Below are 19425 nucleotides of genomic sequence, written 5' to 3'. Positions count from 1 at the left end.
TGTGAGGTTCCCAGGGTTCTCCTGAGTCCATCTTCTCTTTTGACAGCGCCAGGAGAGGCCAGGCGGATTTCCCTTCCTTTGACTCAGAAAGGGGCTTGGAAGAAAGATTGAGAGGCCGTAGCAAAGATGTGTGTGCAAACGTGTGTGCGCGTGCGGGGGAGGGCCCCGACCCCTCCCCTAAAACGCTAGAACAACAGCCGGCTTCCCTTTTGTGCACCGCGTGCTGCTGTGAGCGAGGGTGCGTCGGTGTGTCCGGGGGTCGGATCAAGAGCGTCTGGGGGCCGCGCCCGTGGATGTGCAGGGGGCCAGTGGCAGTGGGGCGGCCGAGTGCGTTGCTCGCGCGTCCGGCAGGACTCCCGGAGCCAGAGGAGCGGGTGAATGAGTGAGCGTGTGAGTCAGTGCCTTAGTGGATGTCAAGTGTGCATGTGAGCGGTTGAGTGTGTGTCTGTGTCCAAACTCGAAAGTCCCCAACGGAAAGCGAAGTGGGCGGGGCGCACCAATTATTTAATTGGGTGACTAATGGCGCTTCCCGGCAGGGTTTGGGACAGGAAAAAAGGAGGGTAAAGGGGGCGGGCAGGGGTAAAGGCCTGCTGGTCCTTACTAACGGAAAGGAGGGACGGATGGAAGGAAGGGAGGAAACTCTGCTACAAGGTAATTTGGGTGGGGGAGGGGAGCGGCGTCTGGAGCCCAGGGTGTAGGGCAGGGTATGCAGAGCGAGAGCAGCACGCACCCGCTGCCAGGCCGAGAATCTGTGGTGCCCAGACTCTCAGAGAGGGAGAAAGGAGGGTTAGAGTTACAGAAGGGCTCTGGGGAGCGTAACCCAGCCGGACCCAACCCCGCTGGAAGGACGCACGCCGCGTGGTACCGGAGCCCTGCACTTGCATTTGGTCCCCTGGAGCCTGGTGTCTAGAGGAGATGCCAAACTCCCCTCCCCTCCCCTCCCCTCCCTTCCCCACGATGGGCCAGGGCGCCTTCCTCCCCAGCCCCGGATCACGCTGGTCGCTTGATCCAGTCCGTCATCTTTGTTCTGCACGTCAGTCTTTCTCCTCCGTGATTCTCTCAAGTTTATTTTTATTATTGAAGTAAGACGTGTCCGGTGTAGAAAAATTCTAAGCAGAAAGCAAACATTCGGTGGGAATCTTCCCGGCCCGCAAATCCCCTCTGTTCCCCGGGGCCTCGTGGGAGGAGGCCCGGGTTTCTGTTCTAAGAAGAATGGGCCAGCCACCTGCTCAACCATACCGGGTTTTGTCTGTCTTCACTCCGCTAAATTGTATTTCATGAAGGGTGGCTTTCTGTGCCAGTAATTCGGGTCTCCGCTCCGGCGTCCTCTTCAAAGGCCGTAGATGGGCTTTCGGGAATGCGCTCACTCCCGGGGCAGCCGGCTCCTTCTCCCGGAGATGCCGGTGGCTTCCCGAAGGGTCCCGTGATCCCGTGTCCACGGAAGTCGGGCCGACTCCCCTTTCCTGTCTGCGGGGAGAGCCCGGCAAGGAGCATGGGAGGGGGCTACAGGCCAGCTCCGGTCGACTCTTGGGAGTTCGCAGTCTTCCGCTCCCGCTCTTTCTTCTTTCTTCTCCTTCCCTCTTGGCAGTCTGAGGTTTGGCATCCCGCAGGAGTCCCGGCCCTCGCTACACTGCAGGCCTTGGAAGTCGGGTCCCGGCCTCCGTGACTGTGTGCGCAGGGATCCAGTGAGGAACGTAGAGCTTTTGCGCGCTGAGGCACAGTTTGCGTTGGGGGGGGGGGGGGAGTGTGGGTGTGGGTGTGGGGTGGGGGTGGGCTGGATCTCCTCACCAACCTCCTCTCCAGACCAGCAGAGACCTTGGCCGAGCCGAGCCGAGAGCCTGGGCGGCCCCTAAACTCAGGCTCTTGAACCGGGGGCCGCCTAGCACCCTAGCTCCAGCTGCCCGCCCAGGAAGCGAGTCCTGCGGGGCCACGGGGCGCCTACCCGTGCCCTGCTGGACTGCCTGCCTGGAATCCCAGCGGAGGAAGGCTGGGAGCGCCAGTGCTCCGCGCGGGAGGTGTGGACCACGCAGTTGGATCCTATACAGTAAGATCGGCCTTGCTGCGTGTGTGTATATGTGTGTCTGTGTGTACACATATACAGGTTGAAACGCTGGTTCTGCCGGGACCCTCCTGCAGGCTAAGTGGGATGCAGAGCTCCAGAAGTTCTGAGTCTGCCTTGTGGGAATTTTCAAGGATCCTGGATTCCTCACTTGACAGTGGGGGTGGGGGGGGGGGCGGCATTGTCCTGCGCCTGCTGCCTTCACCCTCACCGCTAGTTTCCAACCACCCTGTGACCATTTTGTCCTGGCCAAGACACTAGGAACCCTGAGAATTTACTCTGCCTCTCTGCCCCCACCCCCACCCTTTTTGTAAAGTGATCAGAGAACCTTAACTTGGGAGGTGTGGGGTGAGCTCAGAAGATAGAGGGCAGGGCGATGACCTAAACTGCTTTTTCAGGAGCTCATGCTCTGCCTTGGCTGAACACAGACAAACCCTAGGTACTGATCCGGCCCTTCCTGGGATTTAAAAGGCCCCCCGCAACTCAAGGCCCAGCTCAATTCACACTGTCCATCTCCCTTCGGCCTCAGCAGGTCTGGGGGATTAGTGACCTAGGGTGTTGGGGGATGTGCAGGTCTGGGCACAAACTGCTGAGTCCTGGACTGGAGACAAGTGACACCTTGCCACTAGGAGTTCCTGGGAAACTTGGTGGTTCAGGTTCTCCACTCACAGATGGAGTGTGGAGAGGATCCTCAGGAAGGGGCCACCAACCCCAGCTCCCCTCAGATGCCTCTTAGGACTAGGTTTCCAGAGAATTTCTTCAAGGAACCCTCTGAGTTGGGAAAAGAACCCCCTTGCCTGGATCAGTACCATAAGTCTCCAATTCCTTCCCACGCCTCACTCCATGTCAGGGAGTGAGCCTGTTCTACTCTTTCTTCAGGAACATTTCAGTCCCTCCCCATCCACCTTCTCCTCGCCTTTTGGTGTCTCAGTGGGTGAGACTGACTTCTGGAGCCTCTGTGTTGAGAGAGCTGGGGCCCAGTCACCTGTGGGTAAATAGTGGTTCTTTCCCACCAGCAGCTAAGGAATCCACCTGCGATGCAGGGAGATGCAGGGAGACACGGGAGATGCAGATTTGATCCCTGGTCAGGAAGATCCCTGGAGAAGGAAAATGGCAACTCACTTCAGTATTCTTGCCTGAAAAATCCATGGCTGGAGGAGCCGTGTAGATTATAGTCCAAGGGGTCTCAAAGAGTCAGACACCACTGAGTGACTATGTACAATCATGCACCCACGCTCAGCATCAAGGATTTCTAGATCAGAAGTGGGGTTCTAGGGGAGACAAGGGGTGTATGTAGGTGGGTGGGAGTCAGAGCCTGAGTTCCCCCAGGAGCTACTTATACCTATCTGCCCAGGCCCCTGGTCCTCCAATGCCAGTTGGCCTGCAGCTCTGGACTCTGGCAGGAGCATTCAACATCCTATTCTGGTGCTCAGAGCCTGCAACCTCACAGGTTTGGTCTTGACTCTGGTTGTTCCTCCATCTTTCATATCCCTTGGGTGCTCTGGCAGCTGGACAGGCCAGGTCTCCAGGCCTGGACCTCTGGTCCCAGCTCATCCCACTCCCTATGGCCTTGCCCTTGCTGAGGCTGGGGCCAGGCCACTCCCCCAGGACTGCTGGGGAGCCTCGTTGAGCTTGCAGCCAATTCAGGTGCCTTCTCCAGCTGGCTTTCTTTCCCATCTCTACCAAGCCACTTCCCTCCCTCAGCCTGGGCATCCCTCCAGCACATTCCCCAGTGCCTATAGGCTCAAGGGGTCTGGCTTCCTCTGCCCTGTCTGGATCTCCTTTCCACCTACCTCCTGGTTTGGGGGCCCTACCCAAAGGTCTGTGGGAGATCCTGGGCAGCACTTGCTTTGCCCCCTAGGGAATCCAGTCATACAGGTGATTGAATCTACTCAGTCATCACTGCTGGAACAGGGGTTCCCCTATAGCTGAAGGGCACTGGTGATCTGAGGTGAACAGGGAAGAGCATTTTGCTTGCACATTCAGCTGGGGAGCACAACACCTAGCTTGTAGAAAAAACCCATTCATCGCTTCCTTCCCCGAACCCACCTGTACCCCACCCTACATACCTGGGAGCCAGACCTCTGCACCTGCACATGAAGGAGGGAGCCACTGTCCACCGTCAGGTAAAAGGGATTGACATTTTAAAATGAGAGAGATGGGATGTTCTTGTTGATTTTTTTTTTCCTAATAATGAGATTATTATTTTTGTAACACAATCAAATGTATCTTTTCTGAGGGGATCAGCAGTGCTGAAACCCAAGGAGGGCAGTTCTAATGATAGGATGCTGGGACAGGTGCTGGGGGCAAAGTGATGCTCTTCATATTCCAGTGGTTAGGCCCCTCCTAGATCTGTAACCACCCACAGGATCAGTCACTGCAGTGTCATTGACTTATTCCAGGCAACGCAAGATGACTGAGGCTTGTCTGTGCTAGACGCACTCTGAGAATTGTTCAGGGAGCAGGACCTTCAGGGTGCTAGAGATGCCCTTCGTAGGGGTGGAGGTCACCCGGTATGGAGAAGAGGGACCCCAGTGGGCTGGGCCGGGGTGAAGTACAGGTGAGGTGGCGGAGATTCCAGCTGCTGCACTGCCTTCTGGGGGCGCCTGTCCAGCCAACTGGCATTTTTATTCCTGGCACCAAGTTGCTGCCAGTTCCAGGCCACTAGGATGGCTGCTGAATCCTTTTCCCCACCCCTGCCTCATCCAGTTTGGAGTCCTGGGGTATGGCCTGCACTCCTGAAAGCACCTTCTAGGCACAGCCTGGACCCTCCCCCGCCTCAAGATAGCACTGTCCTACTCCTCTCTGTCCTCTCCTCTGCTTGGGCAGGGACCCCAGCCAAGCTGCTGAGCTCCAGGGCCATCAGGATACCCACCCCAGTCCTGGTATATCTCACTGATGCTCATTCTGAGCCTGTGAGTCCAGGGTTCTATCGGGGAAAGCTGCTCAAGAGGAGCTGTGTGTTTGGCCAGAATGTAAGCAGGGCCTCCTGGAGTGACCCTCCTCAGATACCTACCTTGAAGGGCAGTTTGGTGCCAGCAGGGAGCTCCTGCCTTGAAGAAGGCCTTGGCCCAGGGCCAAGAAGGCTTAGGGGAGGAGGCAGAGGAGTTCTCAACATCTGTCCTGTATTAAATTACCTGGAAAACTTAGGCAAACTTGTGCTTGGCCATGGACCAAATGGCTTAAAATCTGGTTCCCTGAGGGCTCCCTCTATTTGAAAGTTTTCCAGGTGAAGCCTTCTTGTAAACCACTGAACTGGGCCAAGAGTGGGGGAAGCAGGTGTTGCCTGCCGGCTGAAAGAAAGGCAGGAGGAAAGGTCTGGGTTGGTCTTTTCTGTTGCAGATCTGTGCCATGCTTAGTCGCTCAGTCAGTCTGGTCGCAAAGGCTCTTCTGTCCATGGGATTCTTCAGGCAAGAATACTGGAGTGGGTTGCCATGTCCTCTTCCAGGGGATTTTCCTGACCCAGTGATCAACCCAGGTCTCCTGCATTGCAGGCAGATTCTTCCCCATCTGAGCCAATGGGGAAGCCCTAGTAGCAGGTCAGGGAGTAAGAAATAGTTGTTTCTGCCAAGACCTCTGGTGAAGTGGGGGAAGGGAGTTAGCAGTGCTGGGGGCAGTTTTGTGGAGGGGATCAGAGAGGGTGAACAGGCCTGGACAGGGCACAGCTGGACCCAACCTGAAGTGTCCAACTTGATCTGAAAACTCCCCCACCGGTAAGACGGTAAGACTCAGGGTTCTCTTGGGTAAGGCCACCCAGGGGTGAGGGAGGGGACCTAGTAGGACTGGATAGGTGCCTCGAGGTTCTAGGATAGGAAACTGGATTTGGGGGTCTTCTTTTCCCATCTGCTTTCTTCCGGACAGATTCCACCAAGAATGGTTACTTGACTTCCTGCATCTCTTCCCCAGATATTTCTCTGTGACTCTTCCTTGCTCCCCGCCCCCAACCTGAAGGTTTTGCAGCCTTTTCCTTCTCCATTTGCTTCTTTTCTCCTTCAGGTTCTCCAGCGTTCTTCCCTCTCTGGGTCATCGCTCCTTGCACTGCTCTCCTCCCTACCAGGCCAGCCTCTGGACCACAGCAGTCTCCCTCCATCCCCTCTTCATTCTCCCTCCCACCTGCTCTCCCTCTTCAGAGCCCTTATTTTCCCTCTTCTCTTCACTCCTCCCCTGCCTCTTCTTCTTGTCTGTCTTTGGAAATTAGGATCCTGACTTGCTCTTGGAGTTAAAATCAATGAAAAGAAACCAGAGACTTGAGAGAATCTTCTAAAAACAAAACAAAAGACTTCTTTCCTAAAAAATCCCTTCACTCCTACTACTGCATCCTGATTTTATATGGATCATCCCCTAAGATGATTGCACCTTCATTTGTTTTCTAGCAAGGGACATGCGGCTAACCTTCTGAAGGTGTGCTAGATTCATACTTTGATGAAATAGTCACAACTCGTAGCGTGGTGACTCGGATGCTCCATTTTGAAGAGAAGGAAATGGAGACCAGGATCAAACAGTGGATTCAAACCTGGGTGCTGGATCTTGGGGCTCTGCCAAGGCAAAAATCTCTTCACTCTTCCTTCACACTGAGAACCAGGCTCCCCTTAAACACAGATAAATAAGTACTCTCTGGGCCAGAGTTTCAAGGTTTCCATCCCCCAGCACAGCAGCTGGGGAGGTGCTTTTGGATTGAGAGGCAAAGCACCCTCGCAGGAAGCCTTAGCCTCTGTGGAGACTGGAGGAAATCAAGACTTGGAGGACTCAGGCTTTGAAAGAGCAGAGCCTCAACTGATGTGGACAGTGGACTTACCGCCTAGAACCCTGTATGTGTTATTTTTTTGTTTGTTTTTCCTGTTTCTCAATAATAGCTTTATTGAGGTATAATCAATATATCATCAATACATTTACAATTCAATGGTTTTTGTACATTCACAGGTATACCAAAATACATAGTTTAGGCACAGTTATACAATGTAGCCATTACCACAGTAAATTTTAGAATATTTTTACCACCTCAGAAAGAAACTTGTTGTTGATTATAATTAATAATGAGCTTAGTTGTGTCTGACTTTTTGCAACCCTGCGGACTATGGATTGTAGCCTGCCAGGTTCCTCTGTCCATGGGATCCCCTTCCAAGAATACTGTAATGGATTGCCATTTCCTCCTCAGGGGATCTTCCCAATCCAGGGACAGAATGCATCTCCTGCATCTGGCAGATTCTTTACCGCTGAGCCGCGGGGGGAGCCCTTGTATATAATTAATAAAGCTGTATTGTATATTTGAAAGTTCCTAAGAGTCGACCTTAAAAATTTCCATCCTAAGAAAAAAGTTGTACCCATATGTGATGATGGATGTTAACTACACTTATGTGGTGATCATTTTGCAATATATACAAACATGGAACCATGTCTTTATACCTGAAACAACTATATGTCAATTATATCTCAGTTTAAAAATGAAAAAAAAAAAAAAGAAAAAAGAAAAGAAACTTGTACCCTTTAGCTATTACCCACAACTTCCCATCCTCGCCTCAGCCCTAAGAAACCACAAATCTACTTTTTGTTTCTATGGATTTAGCTATTATGGAACTTTCATATATATGGAATCATATAATACATGATCTTGAGTCTGACTTCTTTCACTTAATGATTCGAGTTTGATTCATGTTGTAGCATGTATCAGAACTTCATTTTTTTTAAATGGTCAAATAACATTCCATTGTATGGTTATACTACATTTGTTTATCCACTCATTACTGATGGACATCTGATTGTTTTCATTTTACTTGTGTGAGAATGTGGGGGGTTCCCCTAGCTCAGGGTTCCCTGCTTGGCCAGAAGAAAGAGGAATTTTTCTGAGAGCAGATGGGGGAAACTGGTGAAGCTCAGGGAAGAGGCTTCCATTGACTGTGTGTCCCCATTGAATCCATTCCCTTCTGGATGCATCCTTTCCACTTCTGTCTAAAGAGGGGAGGCTCAAGCAGGATTGGGAGGCTTGTAGGAGTTACAGGCTCTGAAGTAAAGATTCAGAGCCTGTCTCTCCGCTAGGCAGGGCTGGAATCCTGGCTCTACTGAGACTAGTTCCTAATGGGTTGATTCATCTCACTGTGCTTCAGTGTCCTCATCTCTTAGATGGGGATAACATTAGTACCAACCTCCTGCAGCTGCTGTGAGGAGTCATCTAGTGCATGTGAGCACTTTATCCAGAATCTGGCACTCTGTGGGTCCTGGAGGAAACAATACTGACGCTTCTATCATTTAAGAGTTAAAGCTGAGAGCGCTGGGGGTCCTGGTGCCCACACTACTGAGCTTTACGTATTTATAGTTCCAGTCGTGCAATGTCTTAGCTCCCAAGACAGATTCCGCGGATCACCAGCCTCCTGGTGGCCTTTCCCAGGGAAGAAGGAATCAAGGATGTGAGGAACAGTAACCTGAACTGAAGATTCAGAGTCCTGCCCAGAGGCAGGGGCTTCATGGTGGGCAGGATTCAGGCCCTTCACCCTTCCCCAGGCATTTCCCACGAGGTGTGCCTTGGAGAGTGCCGGCAGCCAGAGGGCTCCCTTTTATATCTTTTGACATCTTTCCAATTTGTGGGATGCCATAATTAGAACGTACCCAGAGAAACAACTTCTTAAATGTTGTTGTTAGAATAGGTTTGAAAGCATTTTGTTTCCCTGCTTTCATCAAGGGCAGCTGCTGTCTTCCCTCCCCGAGTCTGTGCCTCGTGTGGCTGGCTGGTTGGCAGTGACTTACCAAGTTGACATGGCTCTTTTTGTCTTGACTGTGCCCTCCACCACGGTGCACACTCAAGGTCATCAACCACCCCAGTTCCCAGTTCCCAGCACAGGGAAAGCCGAGCATCTTGGGTCAAGTTGTACCCCAGAGTGGTCATTTGTGATCAGCATTACCAGCAGGCGGGGCTCCAGGCTGAGCTTGGTAGGGAAGCAAGGAAGCACAGCGCTGCTGGCACCCCATCAGTGGTGACCCTGGTTCTGGAGTCTCCCCTCCCTCGCGAGCCCAAGGCTTCCTTGCTCTTTGGGTCGGGTTGGGTCCAGTCAGGAGTGCCGTGAAGGACAGGATCACCTAGGGCCAGGGGTTGTTTTGTTGTTTGGTCACCAAGTCCAATCTGACTCTTTCGCGACTCAATGGACTGTAGCCTGCCAGGCTCCTCTGTGCGTGGAATTCTCCAGGCAAGAATACTGGAATGGGTTGCCATTTCCTTCTCCAGGGGATCTTCCCAACCCAGGGATTGAACTCATGTCTCCAGCATTACAGGCAGATTCTTTACTGGGCAGAGAGGTAGGGGGAGGCTAGAATTCTCCATCACCTGACTCAGGGCCAGGACATAGGAACTGCCTGGCAGTGGGTATTGGATTCCTGGAGCTGGGGTTGGGGAGGGGGGATGCTGGCAATGTCCTGACAACTTGCTAAGATCCTCTCGTGATCCCGTGACTGTCCCTTAGGGAGCCTGTTCCCCTACTCCCAGATGTTGTCAGGAATTTATACTTACTAAGAACAGTTTCCGAGAGCTGCTGTCACACTCTTTGGAGTATCTTCATTCAACAACTATTTACTGAGCTGCTACTATATGCTGGTATGGTGCAAGGTATTGGCGGACAGTTGTGAAGCAAATAGAGCCAAGTCCCCGAACTCAAGGTAGGGGACCTTGGAGTTTGATTTGCGGGGCCAGTCCACCTGGTGGTTCACAGAGATGGGTATGCCAGCGCGACTAACCACAGATTTGTTTTCCTGGCTAGAGAACCCTCTCTGAAAATAACTCTCCTTAAAGAGACTCAGCACAGCCTCAGCGGCCCAACTACAGTAAACGGAGGGCCAAAAAGGGAACGCATTGCCTCCTGTTAGGTTCAGTTGGCTGACAAAACAACAAATAAGCATACAAACAAAAACCCCCAAACATGCGGACCCACACCTTGGTTTGTCAGCACATACCATGTGCACTAATTTCATTAACTCTTTAAACAATTAGTTTTATTTTTATTTCCTAAAAGGAAAACATGAATCTGAGGGGGAAAAAAATCAAAAACAGCAAAAAGATTATAAAGTGCCAAGCAGGTGTCTCCCAGACCCCACTGTTCGAAGCCCCAAGTTGTAGCCCCGTATGGGACAAATATCAACCCTTCCTTCCTTCCCCTTAAAATAGGAATGAAGTCACTCTGTCCTCTGTTCTAGATCCTGCCTTTTCTGCTCTCGCCCGTGCCTTGGCGCTTACTCCTGGCAGCCGGGTCCGCCTTACCCTTTCTGCGCCCTCTCTGCTTGCCAGCCTCTTGTGAACGTGCCGGCTTCCCTACAGCGTCGCCAGTATGGGGTGTTACCTGAGATTTTGATCTTTGTGGGTCTGGTAGATTTTTTAAAAAAACAAAACAAAACAAAAAACGAATTCATCTAAGAGGAAACAGGGGAAAGCAAGAGAAGGGGAAAAAATGCTCGCAACACCGGGTCGTGACGTTCAGAGGGCGCGTAAGCGTGGGTGCCAGCCATGCGGGGCGGTGGTGGCCCGCGCATCACCGCCCCAGACGATCGGAGGCTCGCAGCCCTTGGCGCGCTTCAAAGCCGGGCAACAAGAGAGTGACGGCTGGGCGGCTGGGTCAGCGGGAATTAGCGCGTCGGGGCCGGGGCGAAGGATCGCCGCTGGGCGAGAGTTCAGGACAGGATTAGCGGGTTCAAAAGCAGGTCAGAGAGAGCTAAGTGAGGCGACGAGGTCCGTGGGAGGTCAAGGTCCTCGGCAGAGGCGCGCTCCGGGCCGGGCGCGGGAACGGCAGCGGGCGGGGACTGCGCACGCGGGCCGACTAGACCGGGAAGCTGAGGTCGGAGCGCGGAGGGGCTGGACAGCCTTCCGCGGGCTGGCCTCGTTCTAGGGCGGCCGCTGGACTAGCTCCCCCCGACCCCCACCCCGTGGTGTGCGGCCGGGCCTCGGGGAGCGAGCCGGCGGAGAGGTGAAGGCGGGGAGGTGAACCCAGACACCCGCCAGAGACAGCGTCAGTGAACACAGAGCAAATGTATCTGAGCTCTCTGTGCGCGCACGTGTCTGCGGAACAGGATTAGCCTACTTTTCTCTTAGATCTGTTCTTTTAAACTTTAATCCCATTTCTTTCCCTTAATTTTTTCAAAAAAAATATTTATTTTTGGCTGTGTTGGGTCTTCCTTGCTGCTCAGGCTTTTCTCTAGTTGCAGGGAGTGGGGGCTACAGAGAGTAGGTGCTCGGGCTTCTGGTCGCGGTGACTTCTCTTGTTGGGGGAGCACGGGCTTTAGGGAACACAGGCTTCACTTTTTGTGGCAGGTCGACTCGGCAGTTGCGGCTCCGGGGCTCTAGAGCGCTGGCTGAGTAGTTGTGGAACAAGGACTCAGTCGCTCCACGGCATGTGGGATCTTCCTGGATCAGGGATCCAACCGGTGTCTTATGCATTGGCAGGCAGATTCTTCACAACTGAGCCGCGGGGGAAGTCCTTTCCCTTAATTTTTTAAAAGAACTCCCCCCCCCCCCCCCTTTCTGGCAAGGGAAGAAAATCTCTTACGCCAACAGTTCGACAAACTGTACGGAACTGTGCTAAGACATTTCTTGCGGGGCTCTGTCCTTCCCCGCGGAAGATTTCCGTCGCCTCTGCTGCGGGACGATTGCGGAGTGTCAGGCCAAGTGTGCAGAGATAACCGCCACGTACAGCCCACACTTCTGTGAAGCCTGAAATGTATTAAGGGAGAGCAGGAGGGACAGCGCTGCCCCGAAAGAAGTGAGTGTGGCAGGGGTGTGTGTCCTGTGAGCCTCTGACTTGAAGTGGCTTTTTTTAGAGGATGAGAATGTGTTCATATACTACTTCGCTCTCTTGAAAGAGCTCCTCGATACTGATGGGGAACAATCGTGGGACTATCGCAAGGTGCGGAGTGGGTGCTCCACTCTGGAATTCTGGCGTTGATAGATAAGCAGACCACGGATGGCTCTCAGCGTCACTTGGCGGAGGTGACCCGGCAGGTAGCCGTCTCCAGTGTCCCCACCCACGGTCACTCCTTCCCCAGGGTCCTGCTTTTCCCTTCCCCGGCCTCGGCCTTTCTCCTGCCCTCCCCCGGGGGCGAGGCAGGCGCGGTCGGGAGCGCGGGAGCCAGGATGCTCAGGCGTCCGTCTCGATCTCCACGAAAGCAGCCAGCCTCTCTGGACTGGGCCCCTCTGCTTTTCCGCGGGGGAACTCTCCTGAAGAGTCCGCTTGTCGGGGCAAAGTTGGCCAGTCCTTGGGGTGACGGTGGTGGTGAAAGTCGTGTTGGAGCCCGGTCGGGGGGTCGTGGTGATGGGGGGCGGGGGGCAAGAGTGAAGATGGCAGAAAGGGAAAGAGCTGAGCGGGTACTGAGGCGGTGGGAAGGAGAGAGAAGCGGAGAAAACCGGGTCCGCGGAGCCCGGGAGCAGGAGCCGGAGCCGGGGTCGCCGAGAGGGGGAAGGGGCGGGGCCGGAAACCCGGAGGCCGCCCGCCGCCCGAACAAAGCGCCGCCGGCTCTCGGCCGGCAGTCGTGCGCCTTTCCCGGGTTTCTCCCGTCTTTAGATCGGGTCGGCAGATCTGCTGGTCCGGGTGGGGCCGTGCAGGCTGGGGAAGCCGGTCTAAAGGGACCGATCCCCGGAGATCGGTCCAGGCCAGCCGGCATTCAGCTCCGCCCAGGCAGGCTGCGGTCACCCGCGCGGGGGAGGTGGGCAGCGGGCGAGGGGCCCCTTCCTCCGTCCAGGTGCACTCGACGCCTCTGGCTTTGTTCCGAAAGACCCCGGGAACCTCATCTCCCGCTGCCTGGCCCCTATTCGACCGTCGAGGTGCAAAATACGTCCCTGCAGCTGAAAATACTTCTGAATTGAAATCGTATAAACAATGCTGAGAGTGTTCTCAATGCGGCTTCCAACCTCTGCACCCTGTTCAAAAGTTTAGAGCAACGATAATAGAATTGAAAGAAGGGAAAAAATATCCCAAGTGCTCAAACCTAAAATCATCACCCTCGTTCCTTATGAAAAGGGGAGAAAGTGTTTTTTTTTCACTACACACTTAATTTACATAATTTTAGTCAAGGTGAATGAATGTGTAATTTTGTGTTCAACCTTTGCTACTTCAGGTGTCTCCTACATTATTTGTCAGATGCTATAGTCCATATAATATGCTTTTCAATAGCCGAGTAATATTATGTTATGTTACTGTGTAAAATAATCATTCAATTGCTAGCTATTTCAGCGTGCCTAGTTTTGCAGCATTAAAATAATGCTCAAACCAAAACGACCAAATATATGGCTTCCTGATTCCGGGAGGATTCTTTTTTCAGGATCCTTACTGGGTCAACAGGAGAGGGACATTTTCATTGCTCTTAATATATTGCCGAATCGCTTTCCAAAGCAACCTGTACGGGCATTTATTTTCGGGTCATTATGGGCTGGTCGTGGTGCTGGCGATCAGGCCTTAGATCTTTTCCCCTGTGAAGAAGGGGAGCGCTGGGCTAGGGAGAAGACCGGGGTTCCTTCCCTTGCCTGGAAAAAGCCAGATAAGGTCTCACAGTGGAGGTGAGGGCCGATAGTCTCAGATAGGGCTTGCCAAGTAGAAATTGAGGGAAGGACAGCGTGACCTTCGCCTGCACCCTCTGGGCAGTGGGAGAGCTTTGCGGGTTTGGAGAGGTAAGTGGTGCCTTATGTTTTGCCTGGAGTGTCGAGCGTGGGTGGGAGAGCCCAGCAAGGTGCAGCTCGCTACCCCTCCAACGGAATCGGAAACCCTCATCGCTGGGCATTTGCACTATTTTAAAGGGTTGCCATCTATTAAGAGAGGCATACTTACATAACCATTATATTTAGATATTGCCTGTTTTTGAAAGGAGTTCACATTTCCTTATTTTAAAATACCGATTATCCTTTAAGAAACAATTCCTTCTCTTAGCCACAGTAATATGTATCTTAAAAGCAATAAATATATTACCTGATTTTTTCCATAATAAGAATATTACATGTATTATACGGTTAATTGAAAATCATAAGTTAACACAAAATTATTGTAAAATAAACAGACTGAAGTGTATACAGATTCCTCTCCTTAATCCTCCCTCAGAAGTAGTATGGCTGATAGTTACAGTGTTGCATATACAAACTGTAAGTTTTTTGTGGCAATGATTCATATTATCCTTGCTACTCTACAAACTGCCCTTAAAAAAATTATCAATAGGCCGTGTCATTCTTACATGTCAGCGGACCATAGCTCTATCTCATTTTTAATAGCTGTTCAGCATTTTTCCTCTGCTTAGAAACTTAGATAAATAATACATGAATGTCTTTTATATCATAAAACAAATCAAACAATGCCAGAATATAAAGATAAAACAAGAAACAATGTGGCTTTTTTCTGATGTTTCCCTTCTTCATACTTGCCTATCCCATTCCATTCCTCAGAAGTGTGGAGTCTTTACATTATTTTCTAAACCTTTATTTTAAAATAATTTCAAACTTATGGAAAAGTTGCAAAAATAGTACAAATAGCTCCAGCATACTCATTTCTTAGCTGCATTTGCTTTATTATTCTCTTTTCCTATGTACTTACAAAAATATTGTTGAAGCATCTGAGAATGTGACAGACACTATGCCTCTTTATTCCTAAACGCTGCAGTATTTCCTAAGAAAGGAGACCCTCACCTACATAACCTCACTATGATGGTCAAAATCAGAAAATTTAACACTGATTCAGTGCTATTATATAATCTTCAGGTCTTATTCAAAATTTGCCAATTGTCCCAATAATGTTCTTTATGTTATTATTTTTTTCTGCTCCAGGATCTAATCCAATATCATCCATTACACTTAGGTTTCAAGTTCTGGCTAGTCTCCTTTATCTGGGAACAATTCATCAACTTTTCTTTGCCTTTTGTAACATAGATTTTTTAAAGAATGCAGACCAGTCATTTTATACACATTATGGTTTCTTGTTTTATTTTAAACAGTCTGAAACTTACACAGAAGTTGTCAAGTATAAAGATCTTACTGCACCCAGGACCAATTTGAGAATAAATTTCTGACATATTCTTTATTTTGTATTTCCAATACAAGGACATCCTCCCCAATAATCACAATACTATCATCAAAACCATAAAATTAACATTATTGCTATCAACTGCTGAGATCAATTAAGCTTATCAATCATCCTGACAATGCCTCTATAGCAAAAGGATACAGTCGAGTTTGTTTGTTGCACTGAATCGTCATTGTCTATTCAGTCTCTTTCAGTCTGTAACTGATCATCTTGTCTTGACTTCCATGGCCAGTTATCATGTTGTAGAATGTCTGACAGTGTGGTTTTGTCTCATGTTTCCTCATGATTCAATTCAGATTATGAATTGTTGGCAAGAATATCACTTAAGTGATGCTGAATTCTTCTCACTGTATCTTAACCAAGTGGGGTATAATGATTAATCCCATTACTTTGATCAAACGAGTAAGGTAGTATCTGCTATGTTTCTTCCTGTAAAATTTTTTTCCATTGTAATTAATACATATTTTTCAGGGAGGAACTTTGAGACTATGTATATACTCTGCTACTTATAAAATTCTCTATTCTTTGTTTATGAAAAAATTCAATGGCATTTTATTGTATTAAATGAATTATAATTTGTTACTATCATTATTTGCTTCATTATTTACTTACTTTGCAAAGTGTCCCAAATGCAATCCGTGGGAGTCCTTTCAAACTGCCCTCTTCTTTTTTATTAAACAGTTTATTAAGATATAATTCATATACTGTCACCTCCTTAAACTATACAATTCAGTGATTTTTAGTATAGTCACAGAGTTCTACAATCAGTTCTAGAACATTTTCATCACTCCCTAAAGAAACCTCATACCCTTTAGCTATCTACTACTAATCTTCTCATGTCCCAAGGCCTCAGGCAACTGCACATTAATTACTTTCTATCTCTATAAGATATGCCTACTCTGGAAATTTAATAGAAATGGAATTGTACAATATGCACAGTCTTTTGTGACTGGCTCTTTCATTTAGCATAGTGCTTTCAAAGTTTATCCACATTGTAGCATGAAGCACTATTTTAATTTTAGGAAGCCTCTCCCAAGTTGGAGTCCCATAGCGTTTATTTTATTTTGAAGTATAGTTGATTTAAAATATTATGTTAGTTTCAGGTATACAGCATAGTGATTCTTTTTCTTTTTTTTTCCCAGATTGTATTCCATTATAGGTTAATACAAGATATTAGGTAAAAACTTTATTCACTTTTAGTACTGAGGGATATTTCATTGGATGCACATACCACAATTTGTTTACTCATACATCAGTTGATGGACATTTGGGTTGCTTCTACTTTTTGGCTATTATGAGTATTGCTGTTATGGATATTTTCATAAAAGTTTTTGTCTATTCAATATCTTGTATTAAACTATAATGAGAAAGAATCTGAAAAAGAGCATATATGACTTTGATGTACACCAGAAACTAACACAACATTGTAAATCAACTGTATTTCAATTAAAAAAAAGGTTTTGTGTGAGTGTATGTTTTAATTTCTCTTGGGTATATATCTAGGGTGGAACTGCTCTATCAAACAATGACCCTGTTTTAACTTTCTGAGCAAGTGCCACACTATTTTCCAAAGTGGTCACACCATTTTGCATTGTATGAGGGTCCCAGTCTCTCACATCCTGGCCAACACTTGTAATTACCTGTCTTTTTGTCTGTAGCCATATAGTCAGTGTTTAGGGTGTCTCACTGAAGTTTTGATTTTTGTTTCTCTGAAGACTAATGATGCTATCTTTTCATGTGCTTATTGGCCATTCACATATCTTTGGAAAAATGTCTATTCAGATCCTTTGCCCATTTTTAAATTGGGCTATTTATCTTTATATTAATGAATTGTAAACGTTGTTTGTATAATCTAGATGTAAGCCCATTATCAAATATTTCTTCTGGTTCTGTGGGCTGTCTTTTCACTTTTCTGATAGTGTTCTTTGAAGCACAAAGGTGTTTACTTTTGCCAAAGTCCAATTTATCTATTTTTTTCTTTTGCTGCATATACTTTTGGTAATGTAGTTAAGAAATCATTGCTAAATCAAAAGTCATGAAGATTTAGGCCTATAATTTTAGCTCATATTTAAATCTCATTCATTTTGAGTCAATTTTTGTATATGGTGTGAGGGAAGAATCCAACTTCATTATTTTGCTTGTGGATATCCAGTTACTCCAGCGCTATTTTTGTAAAAGACTACTTTTTCTCCATTGAATTGTCTTGGCACTCTTGTCAAAAAGTTCCTGTTTCTTTTTAACATGTCCTTATCTGAGCATTTCCTTACTTTCTAGCCTAAAATGCTTCATTTGCACTTTGTACTTTTCCATGCTCTAGCTCTTGAATCAGCCATTTCCCCAAGGAGTTCTGATTCTTTAAGTGGAAATGTCATTTAGAAGCTGAGATCTGGGTCCTACTCATGGCCGTTGCTACTGGGGGGTTGTAGCTACAAGACCCTCTTAGTGGACAGAACCAGGGGATACCTGAATGTACCTATAACACCTTTACACTTAGATTTATTGAGACCTATACGTTCACATCAATAGCTCCAATTTCGCCCCCACATCATGGGGCTCTCTCTAGTTTTCTTTATTTGTAGCTCCCTTCTCTGAAATGACAAACCTGGCTCCTAGTACCCTCAATCTGTTTATTTGATCACTTCCCTGGTGTGTAACCAGTTTCCTGTTGCCACCTTGCCTTTCCCCACCCCTGGTCCAAATGCAGGGGCCCTTCTCACCCTTTGTGGGCTCAGATACTCAGGACTGAACCACTGAGTCTCCCTACTTGGATCCCAACCCCCACTCTGGATCACTGTGGCACACACTCTGCCTGTGGACATTTGTCTTTCTGGGCCCCATCTAATGGCTTTTGAGCAGAATTTTCAGGAAGGAAGCACAACATGGTTTTAGAGATCCATCTCTGTTGCTCTGTGGACACTTAATCTGTTGCTTCAGACTGCTGCATAACACTCTGTGGTGTCTGACCATCGCATTTTAGTCATCTACTCTTCCAGGGAAAGACAGCCAGGTGGCTCCAACTCCCCTGCCACCTCAAATAATGCCACAGTGAATATCCTTGTGCAGTTTTCCCTTAAGCATCAATGGGAAATACCCTTGGATACCAATGAGTGAAATTTCTGGGTCACAAGACAAGAACATCTAACTTGCCTAAATACTGGCAGTTTGCTGTCTGGATGGCTGCTCCAGTTCACACTAACGAGGAGGGCACACAGGTTTCTGCATCCACATATCCCTTCTGCCTCTAACCTAGCGTGTCTGACTCTCTAGCTGCCAGTCTATGACACATTAGTGGATATTTTTTTTTTTTAATCTTTTTTTTTTTATTAGTTGGAGGCCAATCACTTCACAACATTTCAGTGGGTTTTGTCATACATTGATATGAATCAGCCATGGATTTACACGTATTCCCCATCCCGATCCCCGCTCCCACCTCCCTCTCCACCCGATTCCCCCGAGTCCTCCCAGTGCACCAGGCTGGAGCACTTGTCTCATGCATCCCACCTGGGCTGGTGATCTGTTTCACCATAGATAGTATACATGCTGTTCTTTTGAAATATCCCACCCTCACATTCTCCCACAGAGTTCAAAAGTCTGTTCTGTATTTCTGTGTCTCTTTTTCTGTTTTGCATATAGGGTTATCGTTACCATCTTTCTAAATTCCATAATTAGTGGATATTTTGTTTTGATCTTCATATCTCTGATTATCAGTAATCTTGAACATGTCTCCTAGTGCTTATTGGCCTTTTGACTTTCCTAGGTATGTCTGTAAGCATTTAGCTATGTTGGGTCTCTTTTCCCTTAAGACCAAAATAGATCTGACTCTTCATATTATTCTCCAGCTTTCTTCCTTCACTTAAAATATCTTGAGAATCTTTTTATCAGCCGCATGAAGATCTCCAGCTTGGGTGACTTATGAGGTGGTAAGCCATTTCCTTATTAATGGGTATCTGGGCTCTTTGAGGAGTTTCCACAAACAAATGCTTCCATATCCATCCTTGAATACACATCTCTGCACTGTGGCAGAATTTCTTCAGATGACTTTCTAGAAATGTCTTTGATTTAGAATGCATTTTTGAAGACAGCGTATTTAGTGAAGGTTTCCTTGTGGCTCAGACAGTTAAGAATCTACCTGCAATGCAGAAGGCCTGGGTTTGATCCCTGGGTCGGAAAGATCCCCCAAAGAAGGGCATGGCAACCCACTCCAGTATTCTTGCTTGGAGAATCCTCATGGACAGAGGAGTCCGCTGGGCTACAGGCCATGGGGTCTCAAAGAGTCAGACATGACTGAGCAACTAACACACACACACATAGAGGTGTCTTCAAGTCTGTAGTAGAAAC

This window comes from Dama dama, chromosome 11 (assembly GCF_033118175.1).
Source record: "Dama dama isolate Ldn47 chromosome 11, ASM3311817v1, whole genome shotgun sequence".
NCBI classification, from domain to species: domain Eukaryota; kingdom Metazoa; phylum Chordata; class Mammalia; order Artiodactyla; family Cervidae; genus Dama; species Dama dama.
The sequence above is the reverse complement of the archived record's forward strand: the minus strand, read 5'-3'. Positions refer to the sequence as shown.